Here is a 20,016-nt window from a genome sequence, read left to right as displayed (position 1 = left end):
TGGCCCTATTTATTCCTGGACTAAACATTCAATAGCTTCTTCATTAGGTACATTTTGTAATACCCGGCTGGACCCCTGTTATATCTTCAGAACCTTATGCTTCCACTGCTGCTTGGAGATTTGCAACATTTTTGGACGTTGATTGGGAAAAATGTCCACCTTTAGACAGCACTGCCAGGACACCTGGAGTCAGACTCAGCCAGGCCACTGCATGGCGCTGTGATATTTGAATGTCACTGAGCTCTGTGCTTCCACCTCGCGAACTTTCACCTCATAGTAAACAGTAACTCATCTCCGTCTGCCATGAACAAAGTGCTCATGTAATGTATTCCTCATCAGAAACTGACAAACTGAACAGGTTAAGTAGCACAATGCTCGGCGTGTTTGTTTTTGTTGTTTTACTTCCGTGCGTCAAACCCATATGCGCTTTCACGCATCCACGCAGGGCTGTTTCGGAAAAGTTTCACTCGGAGACCTGGTTTCAAATGAAGCTGTTGTGAGACATTCTGGTCAACTGATGTAAACAAAAATGTCACAGTTTAACCGTGTCAATGGAGGCTTATTTTTTATGGCATCGATTCTGGAAGAGGTCCTCAGACATTTTGTTGTCTCTTGACATTTGCTCACAGCATCACTTCTCGTAAAAAATGTCCCCTGTTGGATTGAGATAACGTTTAAGTATAGTTAATTCACTCATGTAGTCATGTAGGGATGGACATGATCAGCAACAGGCTGGGGTGTTGGAGGAAAACAGCTTCAACACTTTGGCTGCGACTTATATCCAAGTGTGCTCAGTAGTTGGGGCATTACTGTTTCCTTTTACGTCACCAGTTTGTGCGTTTTTGTTACGTTTGAAGACGTTTTACAGACAAAGGAACATTCCTCTGAAAAGTGTCAGGTCTTGGGCTACCAATTATTTAAAAAGCAGCCGAGTTCAAGGATCAGCAAAAACAATTAAAAAGTCTGATACTATTGCAAGAGTCCAGTTTAAATTGGGACAAGACGCCGTGGCTCCTCGTAGGTCACTTTTGGTTGCAGTGCTGTGGAAACGAAAATTCCTTACATTGCTGAGATAAAGAAATACCTTTACACCTCCTCCATAATCGCGTAGACAACATTTAACCTTTTCAAATGTTATTTAGCCACACAGGCTTAGGCTTATCACAAAAAAAACAAGCTTCGTGTAAACAACAGGACTCAAGCGAGTGCATTTTTGGCATAGTTGTGGAGAGAGATGTGACTCAAAAGAGGCCAGCCAGACTGGACCGTCTGGGTTTGGGGAAATAAAACGGCATTTCTGTTTAAAAATGGAAAATTGTCGTCTTGTTGAATGTTTCCTGACAAAGATCTGATTGTGCTTTGGGCACTGAAGCCAGTGGCTTGATTTATGTTTTAGAAAAAAAAAATGTAGCTGCACCATGACAAGAAAATAAATGTAAGAATGCAGTTTCTCTCACAATGTTGCGTCAATACCCAATGACTCATTTATGGTTCGTTTATTCTTGTCAGAAGTCACAGGTGAGATGAACACATTTTTTATTTGTGTTTTGTTTTTTATCCAGTTATCCAGATTTGCGTGTCACTTGCACACACACAAACACACACACAGTTCTTGTGTCAAAGTGAAATATCAATTCCCTCATCTCAGAAACAGAAACAAACCTAATGAACCGAACACGACAGCATCACACCCCAGGACTGTTCCTTCTGCGCACAAACATGGACCCACTGAACCGATGAAGCCCATTTGGTCAGAAACAAATTACAGATCATTGTAACGTTTGGCTTGTGACGCTTAAATGTTTCAAATCAAACTAAATTTGCCATCAGACAAAGACAATTAACTCGATGTAGTTACGAAAAGAAAATAGTGACTTCAACAAGGGAAGAAGGCCTCCAAAACAACCTGGCAAATTTGCAACCTTTGTTAAATCATAGCATTCTTTCCGTTTTTTGACCCCCTCCTGGGCCTCATTACCGGACGAGCTTGCCGGCCAAAGCGATCACTTAAAATGAATAGTTTTGAAAAGCAACACATCAAAAGAAATTCGAGAACAAATAGGAAACAAAGTCATTGCCGACTTTGCAAAGGGTTATAAAGCCTTTTCTGAGGTTTTGAGACTCCAGTGAACCACAGCGAGAGCCGTTATCTACAGGAGGAGAAGAACTGGAAACAAAATGAACCTTGCTAAGAGTCCTGAAGCGTTACTGCAGGAGCACAAGCAAGCCAAGGCCTCATGGTTACAGCTAGGATTCATGATTCAAGAAATTACAGACGAAATGGTGACTGTTGTTCTGAGAAAACAACTATTTATCAAAAACAGTTTCAGAATCGATCCAAAATCCTGATGATCTCCAAGTCTTTGGGTAAACAGTTAAGTTGACTGTGAAGACCATAGTTGGTTTTGGATGTGTGAGTCCTTTGCAAATGATGTTTAATTGACACATCAACAGAGAAATTACATTAAAACATGACGGTGAGGGACTGCTTTACCACTCCAGGATCTATACAAGTCACCACAATTGATGGAAACATCAATATTCTTGTTGGAAATTGTTTCACAATCCTAAATGTGTTTTGTGAAGCACTTTGTGGTTCCTGACCTGGAAAAGTTGCCATATAAATGTAGTCTACGTACTTAAGTGTGCCCACTTTCAAATGGCTCAAAAAAACAAAATTAATCAACGTTATTAGACAATAAGGCCAATGTGGTTAGATACTTTAAGCTCCTTTAATTACATGAAATTCGTAAACTCCTTTTTATGTTTATTAAAATTTTCCTTATCTGGTGTTATTCTGTTTTTGATTATCTCAAATGTTTAAGTCATACAGAAAAAAAAACCCCAAAAACAATGAATCTGTAAAAGGCAAATACTTTTTGAAACAAATTGATAAACCGACAAATCAGCTGATATATGGATCAATCTACATGGATCCATCTAATGCCAAAAAAGTATTGCAAATCCCATTGAGGCCTGAACACTAAGTATCTAAATGCATAACTAATGTTAAAATCAGATCAAAGGTCAAGATCAAAATAGCTTTTATAAAATGGTAGGTTTGAACAACATAACTTTTTTATTTCTCAACAAATCACACACTTACCCCTCTGCACCTGGCAGATTTCTCGTAAATAACTTGGCATGAGTAGAAATGGTTTCGCTTAAAATAATTCTGGTTGTTTTCTTTTTTTCTTCCTTTTGAGGGGTAAATCATAACCCTTGAAACTATCTGCAGCCCGTGTTCGACCAGCGCTTTCGTTGACATTCAGAAACACGTCACAGCGAACCCGCCGTTCTGCAGAATGACACATCAAGAGCATTAGTTAAAGTGAAAACAATGAGAAGCTCGTCATCTGCAGCATCAGCAGCATGCATCTTTGGTCGCCATGCAATCTGTTCCTGTTTGCAATTCTGGAAGCAATCAGCATGTAACTGGGAGATGAACTCCTACTCTGTCCAGCTGTGGAAATTATGGGAACTTATTAAACGTGAGGCCTCCTCTGCAGTTCCCACACTTGTCATAACACACTTGAACATCCATCCATCCATTTTCCAACACCCGGTCCCTAACGGGGTCGGGAGGGGTGCTGGTGCCCAAAGTTTCAGGCAAGAGTCGGGGCACCAAACAGTCACGTTTTTGGACTGTGGGAGGAAGCCGGAGTCCCCGGAGAGAACCCACGCATGCACAGGGAGAACATGCAAAGTCCACGCAGAGAAACCCCGGGCCGGGAATCGAACCCAGGATCTTCTTGTTACCAACTGCGCCACTGTGCAGCCCCCACACATGAACACCCGGGCGCCAATAGTTGCCCATGTGGAGTCATAACCACGATGTTTAAAATCGAGAGCACATCTTGATGGTGAGGTTCATTCTGCTCCTCAACAAATGAATGGTCTACTTCCTGCTAATGAATAATAATGACACTGATGCAGTACAGTGAACGCAAACATGACAAGTATTAAGTATTTTTGATCGAAGATAACTTTTTGAAGCCGACATAAAGACATCTCCCAGCAAACGAGTTCGACACACAGTTAAAATTCAATCAGATTGATCATCTGATTGAATCGGATTCGTCAAGTATTTTCCTGAGGATCATAACTACTTTATAAGACGACATAAAGTGTGCGACTTTATATCACCTCGTAAAGCAAGTATAAGATAATAGGTCTGACAGATAAAGATGAATAGCTGAATAAGATACAAAATATCAAACTGCATGTCGTCATAATTTTCAATACTGTGGCCACCTTTCGCAAAGACACAGACCTGTCTAATAAAAATTTTAGAAATGTGAAGAAAAAGAACTTTAAAAAGAATTTAATGTTAATTAGGACAACTATTGGGCAACTTAGCTCTGTGTGAGGAGAAAAATTGAGTGTTACTTTCCTTTTTAGCAAAACGGCAAATACTATGACACTTACTAGTCCACTTAATTCAGTATTTTTTGCAGCGTAGAAAAGGTTCTGCATCTCAAAATGTTTCTCTAGTGTAAACATTGTCCAGGCCCATATGTAAAACTCATTTGTACATTGCAATTGACGAGCTCATAATCGCCGTTCAGCCTCTGTGTCTTTCTTGAATTTTGCATCGTATTTTCTTTGATGATAAATATGAGTAAGCAGGATGTGTGAGCACGGGTCCGGATGGGTCTGGCATTTTTTCAACGTCACTGCTGCCAGGTCATCAATGTTTTAGTCATTTTTTAAAGTCTTGTCAGACATCAGAGGGTTTGTAATCAAGATGCTTGTTGTGATATTACAGCACAGCCAGCATGTGGGGGTTATTAGTATCTTCTGCTGTGTCATAATACAGATCCAAAATGCAGGGAGGAGGCAGGAAGCGGGCGGATTCAAGTCAGCTGGTGACTCACAAATAAGGAAACGCTCAAGCGAAAGTCAAAAGGTCCAAAACATTCAGCCGGAGGGAAACACAGGGATACAAGCTGCAAGCACAACAGGAGTTTCTGAGCTGTTCTGATAGAGACGTTTATGCAGCAGAGATCGTTGCTGAACAAGGAGCAGGAAGCGGATTAGAAACCTGGTGCAGCTGTGAGAGGAGGCAAGTAACTGATGTTGAGCTGAGGAAATGGGAGAAGCGGCTGCTAGAGCACGACATGGAAAACATGGAGACAATCTAAATACACACAGAGATTCAACCCAAAACCCAAACACCTCAGAATTGTGACAGCACATCAGTCTGATATGTAGAAATCTGAATTTTAGTCGCGTTCTGTGTGAACATAATCATAGAATAAAGGGTGGTTACATACAGATTCATGCCTTTTCCTTTTTTAATTGGTAAAAATAAACGCCAAAAATTGTGCATACCTGTTTTTCTACTTCAGTGCATTGCATTACATCGATCTTATCTCATAAAATGACAAAAGAATACACTGAAATTTTAGCTGTAACCTGGCAATATATGAAACATAAAAATTAAAAAAAACTCTTACAACGGCTTACTGATGTGTTTGTGAACTTTAGATTCTGATACCTGGGCGGATTTTCTCCAGGGACGCATTACATTCAGTCAAACTATTGTGACGTTTTGATCTCAATAATGGTAAATGAAATAAAATAAAACATGACACACTAGCAATCCCCACATATAAATATGCAAAAAATAAATAAATAAAATAGGATCCAATTGAAACCGAAACCTTATCCGCTTTAATCAGTAAGCCATCATAGATAATAACAAATTTAACAGAGATAAGACAGGTCTAGATTAAAAACCTTAAAAGGAGGTTCTGGGTGGCTCAGTTGGTAGAGTTTGTGCAACATGTGCTGAGGCGCAGGACCACAACATGGCTGTCCTGGGTTCAATTCCCGTGCTCAGGCTGCATGTCTCCTCAGGCTGCATTTCTCTCCTTACTAATTTCTGGCTTTGAGTTATTCAGCAAAGGCCACAAGAACCTAAAGAAAAGTCTTGAAAAAAAAGACTGAAACTTAAATAAAATGATTAGTAGCAGCATTCTAATAAACTTCAGTGCTCTAAAATCGAGGAGCAAACCCATTTTCCAAAACACAAAGATATCAGGACAACCAGAACCTCTGGGGCAAATTTCCTTCAGGAAAAAAAAAAAAAAAAAATCCTAGAGCCACCTTTGGGTTTATCGCAGCTCATTTATCTCTCTGACATGGAGCCACGCTCTACTGGTGCAACAAACAGAAAGTAAGACTTTGACGAATGCTGGCTCAGCAGAGCGCTCGTCGTGGGAGGATTGTGGGAGATTGAGTTTGCAGATGAGTCAGGGAGACACATTATACTCGATATCAGTATGAATGGCCTGCCTGTCTATCTTTAGGTTTCGTGTGGGAATCGGACCAACATCTGCTCGCTCGTTGCCTAGGAAGACCTCTCTGTACTATGAAAAACATCTGACACAATGTGTTTGTTTTTCAGATTTGGCTGAGATCTTAACTGGCTGGTTTTTGAAAATAAAAAATACAGCGTTACTGCATCTAATGTAGAGATTGTGTAAGTGGCCGTGTTACACTGAACATTTCCAGATTCTACAGGGGTTTTCTCAAAGTCCAGATTATTTGGAAAGTTCGGCATTTCAATCAGACTGTTCTAACTAATAGCTCAGCTGTTCATAATCGATTTGAGCGCCCTGTGACACAAAGATCACAGGTTCTTAAAAAGATCAAGATACAACTCTTCTTTGAAACAGCCAAATTATTTTTCCAGCTAACTGGTTATCACCTGCTTGTATCAGCAGGCAGACAGCATGTTCACTTCTTGTAGTCTTCTTCTTTTTAATATTTCTGACAGATTACCTTTTATCTGTCTTTTGGCAGCAGTTCGGTGAGCCTGCTTTGCAGATCTTATCGCGTGAAGAAGACTCTTTGAGGCAGCGTCTTCAAGTTGTTGGCAGCAAACAAACAAACGAACAAAAAAAAAAAAACAAGTTTGCGTTTCTGCATTTCATTTGCCTTAAATCTGGACGAATTTCAAATATACCAGCCGCGACGCCTTGTGAGAGTTTAACTCTGACACCGAGCAGCTGCAGGGTTAGTAATTTGGCAGCTGCACGTGTTGATGAACGATAACATGCAGTTAGTCAAACCTCAATGAGATGACTGTGCTCAGAGCTTACGGCGTCCCTCTGCCGAACTCTCGTCATGGTCAAAAGGTAACCTAAGCCTTCCAGCGGTATTCACAACGTTTCGTGTTGGGCCCCGGCCCAGAAACCTGTCATGCACTCCACCTTTTGCCCCTGCTCTCTTAATCCCACCCTTCATCTTGCCAGTCACACAAACAAAGGCGAAGGCGACTTTTGATTCCTGTCTCATAAAGACCGGCTCCAAAAATATCAGCCGATGACGGACGACGGCACATCTGTTCTCCGAGTGTCAGAGGGAGATCAGTAATACAGACCTGGAAACGCAAGTCAGCAGTTCCTCTTTTCATTGTCCTCCTTCCAGTTCTTGCTGTTATGATGCTCGGCGAAACGCATGAGATCCTTTACTGTAAAGAGAGGAAGAGAGAGAAACAGACAGGTTTAGAAACAAAATGCTATGGAAAGAAAATGCTTCACAATGAAGGATTGTAAACATTTTGGGTGGCGGCTCTTAAGAAATCTGACCCTCTGAAATAAAACAAAGGAGCACCAACAGCAAGATGACATGATCAGGTGAGTCCCTGCATCATAGGACACATAAATATATCCTTTGAATGATTGTAAAATCTAGTTCAACTTGTTTAAGACACGTCCCACAAACGACAGAAAAGTTGATTGGGGTTGATTTGATTTGTTTTTGGCAAGTCGTGTAGATTTACCTTGAATTTCTACATGAAAGAAGAAACAAAACCATAAAAGCACACAGTGAAACAAACACAATGTGGTGCAGTGACAGTTTAGGGTGTAAAATACTAGTGAAACATATTCATATATTATTAACCCACGTCTTGAACACACTTTTTTTTTTATCATTGTGATGAACCAACACTATTCAGGGTGTTAGCATCTCAGCTCAGGAATCGGCATCAAGGGCAATGAAGTTTGTGTGTCGTTGGTGAGCACAGTTTGAATCCATAGCAACTCAAATAGACCAAAATGATGCACATAAGCATCAGTCATTTTGTGACTGTAACATTGCATGCTTTGAATATGTAGGATGACTCGCAACCCAACATTGTGCAGCTCTGACAACGACTGGAAAAGAAACATTTAAATAAACCTGCATGTCAGACAACAACTATACAGACAGAAGAAGAAAATAAATTGAAAGTTAGAGTCATTTTTACAAGTAATTGCATTCATTTAGCATTGACGCTGCCTCACATCTTCTGATGTTAGCTGCCAATCAGCTCTGAGTTGGAAACATTATGACTGTTAATCTGATGTCATCCGATAAGATTCTCTTTAATTAATCAAATAAAATTTTATTTTATGTCCACAGCTCGGGTTCCTTCAGTCTTTTTCGTGTCAAAATCTTGTTCATTTTACTTGCTCTGTCAGAAGAACCTGATTTGATTGGCAGCCAAACAGAAAGATGAACATGGAAAGCAACATTTTCCTGAATTTCCCCTCTGAGAGTGAAGGCTATTTCCATCTTCTACCTCTATGCTCAACTTTAACACATTTTAAAACAGTGATGATGAACTTATATGGTTGGGACATAGAATTATCTGGTTCTTAAAATAAATGAATAAATAATAATAATAATAATAATAATAATAATAATAATAATAATAATAATAATAATAATAATAATAATAATAAACTATCTCTCTTTTTGGGCGAGTTCCAACCGGATGCAAAAATGGATGGAAACAACTCTTTTTTTTCTTTTTGGTTGAACATCAAACGTTGAAGTATGTAACGTTTTCTATTAGAAACCATTTTTCATGTTAACATGCCCTTCTTATCATTCCATCTCCCCACCAGAGTCTTTCCGTACTGAGATCAACCCTCATCTACCTCAGAATTTGCTGCTTTTGCGTTGACACAAGTGGAAAAAAATTGCCTGGTGTTGTTGAGCAAAGGAAACACTTTCCAGCAGAACAATTCTGAGATTTTACAAGTGGGAATAGACACCCACGCATCCGCTTACTGAATTAGTTTGTTTTTTTTTAGTTCATGTCACAAGGAGTGTGTCTACGTGTCTGAGCACATCTAGAGGGACAGCAGATGCACCTGCATTACAGCAACTAGAGAAAGACTGTGAACAACTTCACCAGAGCAGACTAAATTACATTTAGCTACTTCTGTCAGTTAAAACAAGGCTTATGAAGTTACTTTTGTGATTCATTTTACAACCTGAAACGAGTCAAACTACTTTGTGCAAAAGATTCGAAAATAGGTTAAATAAATAATGACGATGGGAAGTCGTTTCACTGAGAGGAACTGTGTCCCGATCACGTCTCTGACGGGGGCAGATTCCAACACTATTTTTACTTCCACAATAAGGGGGGGACAAGGGGTCTTGTCTTTCGCCGTCCTTCTTCCTCCCTCCCTGCAGATGCATCGCCTGCTCTGTTCCTGGGAGATCCCAGACACAGAGGCATCATGACTCAGCCGGGAGAGGATCTGACTCACCTCCTGTGGAGTCTCGGCACTTAATTCCCATGAAGGTGTTGCACAGAGATGCTATTGTGCGTCCGCATTAGGCCAGACGGGCTGACGGACTGACGGGGCGGGAGGGGGGGAACGAGGGCGCAGCGAGACGCTCTTCCTGTGGGAACACTGGGTCATTTGTCTCTGAGAAAGTTTACAGTATTGGTCCTAATTCTGGCATCGTTTAAGAGCTCGTGCAGGAACGGAGACTGTATATTGATATGTTTGTGTGTGTGTGTCCTTGTGTGTGTGTGGTCTGTGATGAATAATGTCTGGGGCAGACCACATGATCATGTGTTTCATACGCAGATGGCCTCTCACTGATTCTCCCATGGAGTCTAAAGTGACCTTTGGGAACTGCCTTGTCAGACATCAGACATGCAAGCTGAACTAAACTTAACTGGCTGTGCTTTGATGATTTAATCATGTATTATGTCGTAGAAAAGGTGAATCAAGAAAGCTAGTGAAACTACAGTCACAATGGACAAACATGTGAGATACTCATGGCGAGCCTCACAGTGAACTTAAAACAAAACATTTTTAACAAAATCTACCTGAGAGAAGCAGAAGTTATTACTTCTGTTGAAAGTATATACCGAGCAAAAATATTGAAAACCTGTTGAATTCAGGCGCAGTCGTCAAGACTTTCTTGTAAGAAGGACAAAAGTGACTTAATCTTTCAGCCAGCTGACAGATTAGGCCAGAAGCGTTTGGAGCATCTCATTATAAAAGATTTTAAACGGCTCACTGGAAACCTGCATTTTGATACACCTGACCATGGAGCATCAGTTTAAATGAGTTGTTTAGGTACCAGGTTCATCTAACAGAATGTTTTCCTTTGTTTGTATAAGGACCCCCAAATCGCTCTAGCTCTGTCGCTGTCTTTCAACCCCACATTATCACTAAAGATAAAATGGTCAAAAATATTAGAGGAAAGATGCAAAAAGTCGGTCAGAATTGGAGAAAAAAACATAACTGCTGTCATGACTCGAAAGGCTTCGTTAATAATTATTTTAAATTCAGTTTAAAGATAAACAGATATACCCAATTCTCTTTATTTTTCAAAACTAAATTTCTGTCTCCTCAAATCAAAAACTACCTTGTTTGTTCAATTTAAAACATTTGAAAGCTAAATTTGTCAGGAATAAGATTATGCTCAACTGTAACGACATTAATAGATCTGTGCATTTTGACGCTTTGATCAAATCCAAAAAGAGATACTATGTTTAGTCATAAAAATTGACTGAAAAGAAAAAGACAAACACAGTAATTTTGTCTCACAACATAAAACAAGAGCTGCTAATGAAAGCCTCACTGAGAGGCTATTTCAGGGCCCTGGGGTCAACGCAACAGGAGGGAGACCTCCAAGTTCCACTGAGAGACTGAAAACTATTAAAAGCTGAACTTTCCAGGTCGCCCGTGTCTGGCTGACTTTCACATTTGTCTCGACAATAAAACTTTCACTCAGACACCACCTAACAGTCACCATCCAGTCAGACCAAGAGACACAGCGAGCGCAAACTGCCGCAGCGTGGGAGGCAAAAGTGGAAAGCGCAGAAAGCAGAATCTGTCTCTGATGTGGACCGCTTCAAATGGAATTCATCTAAAATCAGTCATCTGGAAAGACAGCTGAACAGAAGAGCTTGTCCTTTGTGTCTAGCGAATGACTGCTTTAGGTAATTCAAGAAATACCTGAATTATTGCGGTGTCCTAATTCACAACAACCCTCTAGATTCAAGTTTGAACTCATAGCTGACTAGTGATCTTACTGACTGCCTTTGATAAGCGAACAACTGAACGTGACCTAATGAGGCACGTCATGTAGTGCAGCTTTTAGAGAGAACGTGATAATCTGCTGGGGCTTCTGTTGTGTTTCTGCATTTGTTTTCTCAGCCGAAGCGGTGCTTGCAGACTTGCAGAGGCACGGTGTCTCTCTCCAGGAATCAGAGGGGCAGACCCATCGCTGAAACACATGATGCAAACAACCGGCACAGCAAACAGCCACACCGAATCAAAGTTTTACGCTTCTGCTGAACCTGACCTACATACTTTAGGGCTTTAAAGGGAAACTGAAGATCCAACAGAAATCCCATGCACACAAGACCTTCAGCCTTCTTACTTTTTTTTTTTCTAGCAGTTTATGTGATCAACTAACACAACGCTGCTCATAGTGAGGGGAAAATAAAGAAAACGGGACATGGATTTCAAAAATCACAAACAAAAGCAGAATATAAAGTGATTTGTATGCAGGCCTCTGGAGAATTACAGCTGCAAGTCTGACTAAACTCCCCTTTCCAAATGTTTAGTCACTGCTTTCCTTCTTAAAGCTGCAGACCTCCCAGAGATCCAACAAGCCTCTCTGCCGCTTCTGATAAATGAAGGTGGATGGTCATGCCTTGGCCGGTTTTGTGTTTCATGAGTGCAATGCCCACTGGAAAGAGACGCAGTCGATGTGCAACGGAGCAGAGACTAAAATGGCATTCTGACTTATTCACTTTTATGTATTGCTGAGTCAGCAGATCTAATACCTGCAGTTAGGAATGAAACTAAATTTAAAATTTTGATTTTACAGGTAAAATATCAACTGCTCACAATAGCTCATAAAAACAATTTTATGACAGAAATTCAACTGGAATTCTCCTTTATTTGTCTCATTATCTTATAAATATGTCCAATCAAATTAAAAGCATACTTTAGTGGACTTTAAGGGTCTGATCACTGCAAGAATATAAACGCAGTGCAAGTTTTAGCTAAAGAAGCTACAGAAGGATAAATTTGCAGGTTAGTTATTGTAGCTTATGTGTTTATTTTTGCTTATGACCTGGGTATTTTATATGCAAACACAGAGGAGATGGGTAAATTTGGATGGGTGTGGGCGGTCGTATGTATTTTTGCCAGTCAGTCAGTGGAAGAGCATGTGAGGCAGTCAGTCAATCCATCAGTCATGCAGCAACCAGAGCAGGAGAGGCAACCGGGATCCTGTGAACACGTGCTCCATTGTTTGCCTGCAAACTTTGAATAATTTCACCATAGAACTGCATTTTTAGACTTTTTTGTTTGTTGTTTTTGCAAACCCGTGGTGCATCAAGTGACTATTGGGGTTACATCCACCTGGAGTTTGATCACTTGTTTGCATGGACACGATCCAGATGATAAAAACTAGAAGGAAAAAAAAAACAAAAACAAACAAAGGATGATGTTGGAACTGCTTACATTTTCAGCAAATAAGTCTTACTGAGACCTGGTCTTCCCGTTGCACGTGGAAACCGGATCACAGCCGGGGTCTTTTGAAACCCGACAAAACACAGGAAAACTAAAGGCTTTACAGATGTAAAAAAAAAATAAAAATTCAAGAACAAAAAATATACATTACTTTATAAAAAGTTCTCAGTACGAAACACCTGCAGTCACCTCTTTGTCATGTCAGAAGTGGAACAAAACTACCCAACTCAATCAGTAGTCACTGTAATAGGTGTTAAACACACACACACACAAACCCACGCGCACACACACTAGACTAATTGTTGCCACAGCTCCCCCCACTGGGCTGATATAGTGTGTGAACAAAAACCTGGCTCACTTCTCCTCATTTATTGTGTTTCTAATCAATAACAGCCAATCAATATCTGAAATTCTCAGCGGACGGAATTCTAATAGAAATACTAGCGATGCCAAAGACTCGATTAAATCCACTATTTCTTAACAAAACGTCACAAATCCCTCACTGATTTGAGGATTTGGAAAATGCTGCCCTCTCCTGGCTTCAAAGAGGATTTACATGCGAACCAGCAATAGGAGCTTAGTATGACATTGCAGCGGCAGACAGATCAGATGTCTGTCTACCACATCTTTAGCCCTCCTTAGATTGGGCTGATCTGTTCAGCGCATCTCACAAAGATTCTGCTGGACAGAGATCAGGGGAATCCGGAGGCCGAGTCAACATCGAGCATTCGGTCATGCACCTCTCAAACCTCTCCTGAACTATTTTTGCTGAGTGTTAGGACACATGCTGCCACCAGGGCATGCAGTTTCCGTGAAAGAGTGTACACATTTCTTATGTGGATGCAATGAGCCACAGGGTCTCCCATAAGGATAGAAAGACCCAAGGTCATTCAGGAGAACACGACCGCCTTGACCCTCTTCCTTTTTTCCCAATGTCCATTTTGATGCAGTGTGTTTTCCCAAGCGAGCCATGTACACACATCCAATCACCCAAATAATGCAAAAATAATTCAACTCAAGGTTGGTTCTTTTGGCATCGAACAGGGGTCAGCATGGGCATCTTCACGGGCTTAAGGTTGATTATACCCCCATGAGCAAAAAGTGGCGATGCTTTGGAATGCTGCAAATAAATGCTGCAAAAAATTCCAATCAAAATCTTTCACTTGACCAGCAAGTGTGAGACTATCAGCTGTCTGAACCTCGCCGCAAGGCTAGGTTTCTGGCAAAATCAGAAACATAAACGGTGACAGCAAACAATGTTCTCAAAGCTGCTTCCCCAAAGGTTCAAATGTCTTTCTTTCACCTGACCAGCAAGATTAAGAGGTTCCCTTACACGGCGAGATGACGGAATGAAGAAGCACATTTTTTACCGGCCACACCAATTCTAAGAACTAAATGTTCACGCCAACAAATGGGAACCCTGACCATTTCATCGATGAGTCGTCCAAACGTTATGCCTGATCAGCTTATGTCTCACTGGAATGGAGAATAGAAAGACAGAGTGACTTAAATAATCTTTTATTATGACTCAATTTAGAGAATAGCACCTCTAAAAAAGCAACACAAGCGAAGCTGTGATTGTGATCCTCACAAGATCCCCAAACCTGGACAGTAACAGACAGAAAATAGGTTTTATGGTATGACAAACTTTGATATCAACATTCAGATGGCAGGGTCAACACGGATCTACCCGGCCAGCAGCCAGTAATGCTTTAGGAAATATTTTCTTGGCACACTTTGTGACCAGTAGCCATATCAGCCTACCAGTGGATCCTAGCTGACCATGTCCATCCCTTTACAATCTCAGTGTAACCAACACATCTTCTGGTGGAGCAACTAAGAAGGGTGTCTGTGAAATCGCCGCCCTTTTAACTCAGACAGCAGATGGAGACAGAGAGTAGTGACAGACCTGGCCCTCAGAGTCCGGCTCAAACCTTGATGGCAAATTGTTTGTTTAAACGATTCTTATAGTTACATATTTGTTGTAATCTCTCAAAAATAAATAACAGGCAGCAGAGACGGAAGTCCCTGTCTAATCTGAAAGGAAAAGAAAAGCTGATGAATCTTCCAGACAAACAGCTTTACAGTTGTAGTTTCATTATAGCAACATTCACAGCAAACACCCCTATGACAGAAACTGCACTACAGATCGCTGACACACGAGCTCTTCCACTAGAGGGCAATGTAAATCAACACATGAAAAGCTTAGAGAATCTAAAAATTAAAACTGCAGCGCATCAAGAGATCTTGTTCTCTGTTTTTTCTCAGATCCTAAATCTGAGGAATCCTCTGACACATAGTTGTGTCTTCATTTGCTAACAAGCACATATCGTAACCTTCCTGAAATCATGGTCAAAGTTATTTTTTGCCAAAAGATGATTTAGGCAAATGCAAAAAACAAATCAATTTTTGCAAAAAAAAAATAAATTGCTTAGGCCGTTATTTTAGGAGGGTAACAATATGCGAGTCCTGCTTTTAAAATGCTCTGTGAATACCACATGAGAAAAATAATCAGTACCTGAAGAAAGTAATTACTGTTTAATGCACCGTGTTATTCCCATGACCTTTGATCCTTTCTCTGGTGGCGTACTGACAGGAAATCCTCCCAACATCGTTTTATGCAGTACAAAGGAGAGGCAGAAGCTTTTTGCCTGAAAAGGGAAGCAATTGACAGATGAAACCTCTCTTCTTTTTATGAACAGAGTTTCGCGCTCCACCACCACCACTTCCTCTGTTGTGAAGCTGACGGGTGCAGTGCTTTACTGGAAACCAGTAGCTCTGACTAAGAACACCACAGTAGTATTGTATGGTGAGCTTGTGGCAGCCGTTAGTTGCCTAATTCAGATTGTGAGACAGTTAACCCCTTAAATGGCGTCTACATGAGAACCGTCGCATATCCTCCATGTTTCTAAGGCACACGCTGTGGCAGCGTCTTACTGGAAACCAGTGGCTTCAACTGTAAACTGGTATGGTGCGGTGACCATATGGTATTCGCACGCAGCAGGCCTGGGTGTGGGTATAGGTGTGACTGAGCTACGTCGGTTTTGCAGGATTCGTTCTAGAGTTCAACTACTGAAATCAAACAGAGAGCCGTTGAAGGCATGAGAATTGGTCCTCTTGATCTTGCTTGGCCGCCGTCTAACCGGCTCCAGTGCAAGACTTTGTCGTCGCCAGCAGATTAAAGCAAGTCACGTGTTAACCCTTTTGACAAAGACCTGGCAAGAAGGTCATGAACTTCAAGACGATGACAGAGAAACAGACGTCAACCCAAGTTGTGCTTCCATTAAATAAAGTCTGAATACTATCAGAGGCACCTTATGTGTCATAGATGGAGTATATAAAATTATACACGCATGCAAAAAAAGTGACGTCAGCCAGAGAGACAGTGACAGTGACGCCACGACCAATGAGAAGACATGCTTTGATATCCACCATGGTTTGTTACCTTTTTAAACAGAAGATAGTGTAAGTCAGTTCACTAACACACCACGTGCACATTGATTTCAAACAGCTAGACTGAAAGGCACCATGCATGCTCACAGCACCTCCTTACTTCTGCAATTTGCAGCTTCACACTCAAGCCTGCGTAAACGCACCACACAAGTCACTAAATACTGATAATAGTTCTTCTGCAACCTATTATGCAAAATATTCACTGAGGCAACTGTCTTGTCTTGTGAAACCCTTTTTTGTGGCTTTCTTGTTCTGCGTTATGAGAAAAGATTTGGATTCTCATAAACCCTCAGGCTCGAAAGCTAATCAGTTGCCCATCAAACTACAAACAAAGCCGCCATTCTGAGTTCCTGAAAAGCTGAGATATTGAAGATAGCTTTTTTTTCTTTTTAATTTGCTAAAACATGCTGTTTCACAGTGTAGCTCGGTGTCGAGTGCAAGAGGAAGTGCTACTGTCCCTGTGCTGCAAGATAAACCTATTCGCACTTACGACCACTGAATTGATGCTCAGCTCCTTGGATAAATGCTCTGCTGTGCACTTTCTCTTTTTTTTACAGTGACTTCTAAGAAAACACCCAAGAGTCGCTGAGTGGCGTTTTCTTGCTGGAAAAGGTTAAACGCTTGAAGACCTTATCATGTTCAAGTTCAAAAAAATTCACAATGCTTCTCCAATCAGAAAACAGTCTGAGATGTGAAAGAAAAAAAGGCAACAAGCAGAATCCATGTCGCTTGGCTCGTACCAATGAAATAAACTCGTATTGCTCAAGTGCTGATTACAAAAATCCTCAGTAGTTTTGTTTGTTGCCAGAAAGAGATGGTAGTTTAGGTCTTTCCTGAGGCTGTCACTAATAGGTACAAAAGCTTATTTTTAATTGTTCTCTACAGTTCTTCCCATAGAGCACTTACGCCAATGATAGGACACTTTACATGCTATAAAGGAAGTTAGACTTTTGTCAAATGAAAAATGTCAATGCAACCAAAGAGAACAAAGGAAAATGGAGCCAAGCAGATGTAACAAAGTGGAAAAACCAACCATACTGCCAACTAACTACCCTCTGTAGTTTTATGAAGATTTAAGGAAATTACTAGCAGCTACATACAGTATGAGATGCTAACTGATACTAATCAAACGTAGATAGTGAGCTCATCCTCATTTAAAAGCTAATATAGCAGGGTAATACATTTTCTGTCATAAACTCAGAACTTCAAGAGCAGCTCTTGGATCATTTGAACTTTTCTTTTAATCTGAGTATTTTTCACAGAATCTCAGGGGAATATTGACTATTTTAATTTTCTTCGCCTGTGAGCCCAGGGTCTGACGCTACAAACTAGAAAAAAGTCCCCTTCTAGATCCAGGTGAATACAGACGAAATAAGCAGTTTTAGCCATAGCAAGTAATCATACTTTCCAGAGTGTTAAATTATTTATGTAAGGGGAACAGCACACAGCTTTGACAGAAATGCGAGCATAAAAATGGAGTCACAGCTGCAGGGTTTCAACATCGGTTATTTGTAGAAAGTGCAAGTAAAGTTCCTCATTCATAACAGAGCGTCAACCATGAAGGGACTAATTTGTTTAAAGATGAATATTTGAAGGATCCGGGTTGCAACAGAGGCTTTTTTTTTATCATTAATTTCTTATCCGGAAAATGAGATTGCACGATTAGAGACAAAGTTGTCAAAGTTTGAGCCGACAATGAGAAGACAGCGAGCGAGCTGAATTGCGAAAAGCTTTAGTTTCTGCACAGTGGTTGACGCAAAGGCTGACTTTGTCAATGCAACCTCAGACAGGAGGCTCACGTTCATTTGAATGAACCACTTGTGTTTTGCATGTTTGGCAAATCCGAATTGCTCCATGTTTGGCTCCGAGCAGAACGAGCTGCTGGAGACGAGTCGACGGCGTGCTCAAAAAAGTGAAGTGATCCAACTATGGCGGAAAAGTCTGAGGAGGGTAAAAGTCGACAGTGTTAGGACTGCATGACGGCTAATCTTCATCGCTGCGTCTTTTCCAAGAATATGCATAATCAAGTTATTATAAAGGAGGTTTTTTTTGCTGTTGCTGTTTATAACACAACTATAGCACTAAGATTAGCAGTCACCTGCAAGAATAATCTTACAGCTTTTCTCGTCTGTCATGAAGATTACTAGAAGAAGGAAACCTGGTAGTCACACCAATTTGACCATTTCAAGGTATTTTCCCCAGAACTAGTTGCTTTGCTTGGGGTTTTGAATCTACAAAATAGTACACGGGTCATTTTAGCACCTAGGCCACGCATAAGGTTTCATGTTCCAATCTGGTTTTGAAGCCTTGTACAACCAATCTTGCAGCTGTGTCATCAGCTGCACGATTTGCATTTGCTACATGTGGGTTTTCTGAGCAGATCAAAGTGTGTCATATTATTTATCTTTCTTTTATTTACAGGCCCTTATGCTGTAAAATTGTTTCTCAGTTTCGGTTGCTAATTAAAAAAGAAAAATCTTGATACATTCTGGAGATCTTTTCCCACAGACTCAACGCTTCCATTCAGTGACTGCCCTGTTCAATTCTACGCCGTCCGAGTCACGTCCAGGTGGAACAATGTGGAAAGCATGTAGATGTGATATTTTTCTTAAGCTCAGTGCCTGCATGACCCATCAACCACCAAAGAGAAGGTTTACCTTGGCTCATCCAATCAAAGACTGAGCCTCACCTGTCTGAGACAGTTTGAAGCCGAACTGTAGGCGACCTTCGCAACTTTGGCAATCGCTTTTGCTCAACTTCAGCCTGGGCTTCCGGAACAACATCTTGCAAGCACATTTCCCTCTAATTTGCCAACGAGGAAGCGCAGCACACACGAAGCAACCTGTAATCAGTTGGTTCCGGCTTTGACTTCATTTCCATGCTTACCGACTCGCAACACAAAGGACAAGCGGCACGGTGACAAGAGAAAGGGAGCTTTTTTTTTTTTTAACTCCTGCTGCGACCACAGAGATGACTTGAGCCAAACAAAATGAATTCCTAAAGAGCTCAAAGTGCGGGAAAATTACAGATCTAAAATGAGAGGGATTTTAAACATTTGGCATATGGAAGAATGTCAAGAAGCGGCGTGGAGGGAGACATAGAGGATCCTCAGCCAACCAGCTTCTATGTGCAGAAAACCATTGTTTACAAATCCAAAATCTAAAACAGAATATTAGAAACAGGGAAGGAAAGCATTTTAATCCTCCTAGAAAGATTGAAATTGACCAAAGCAGCATGTTATGTTTGCATCCATCAAATATTATTGAGAAAACACATCAGTACTAGTAAGACTAAAGTCAGCACACCATCACAAGTGCTTTCACTTGTGTTTTGTTTTGTAAAATTAGTTCACCGAAATGCCACTTCTTTGATTCTACTTAATACTAACTTAAATGTCTAAATTTATACAACTCTTCCTGTTTTATTGCCATTGTTTAATAACTATTGCTCTTCCAAAATTTTATATCAACACTCCAGAGCAATTTTATTGTCAAAGACTGACTGAGGCCTTTCTGCTGAGACGTTGCGTCAAGAAAAATTGTGCTACACTATGAAACCACTGGGTGGCACACTAAAGCAAGGTAATCTCAGTTCTGATTGAACTATGTCAAAACTAACCCAGACTTTAGGGGTGGGGGAGGACATAAGTCCACAGGACTTATGCAAAGATGATTTATCAGAAGAGTTCCTTTAAAACTCAAGAATGTACCCCGTATGAGAATGGAGAACATTTTTGATGATGCTCCATAGAGATGCACTTTACCAGTCC

The 20,016-nt window shown here is 40.7% G+C and overlaps 1 long non-coding RNA gene across 3 annotated transcripts in view; it reads right to left on the bottom strand.

Annotated features, from left to right (window-relative positions):
* Positions 1-20,016, bottom strand: part of LOC129359580 (uncharacterized) — a 105,765-nt gene that overhangs the window by 82,540 nt on the left and 3,209 nt on the right. For all 3 annotated transcript variants that reach the window (XR_008605925.1, XR_008605927.1, XR_008605926.1), the window contains exon 2: positions 7,391-7,480. This is a non-coding gene — a long non-coding RNA (uncharacterized LOC129359580). The remainder of the gene's footprint in view (positions 1-7,390; positions 7,481-20,016) is intronic.

This window comes from Poeciliopsis prolifica, unplaced genomic scaffold (assembly GCF_027474105.1).
Source record: "Poeciliopsis prolifica strain line A6 unplaced genomic scaffold, Auburn_PproV2 SCAFFOLD005, whole genome shotgun sequence".
NCBI classification, from domain to species: Eukaryota; Metazoa; Chordata; class Actinopteri; order Cyprinodontiformes; family Poeciliidae; genus Poeciliopsis; species Poeciliopsis prolifica.
This window is presented reverse-complemented; position numbering and strand designations above follow the sequence as displayed.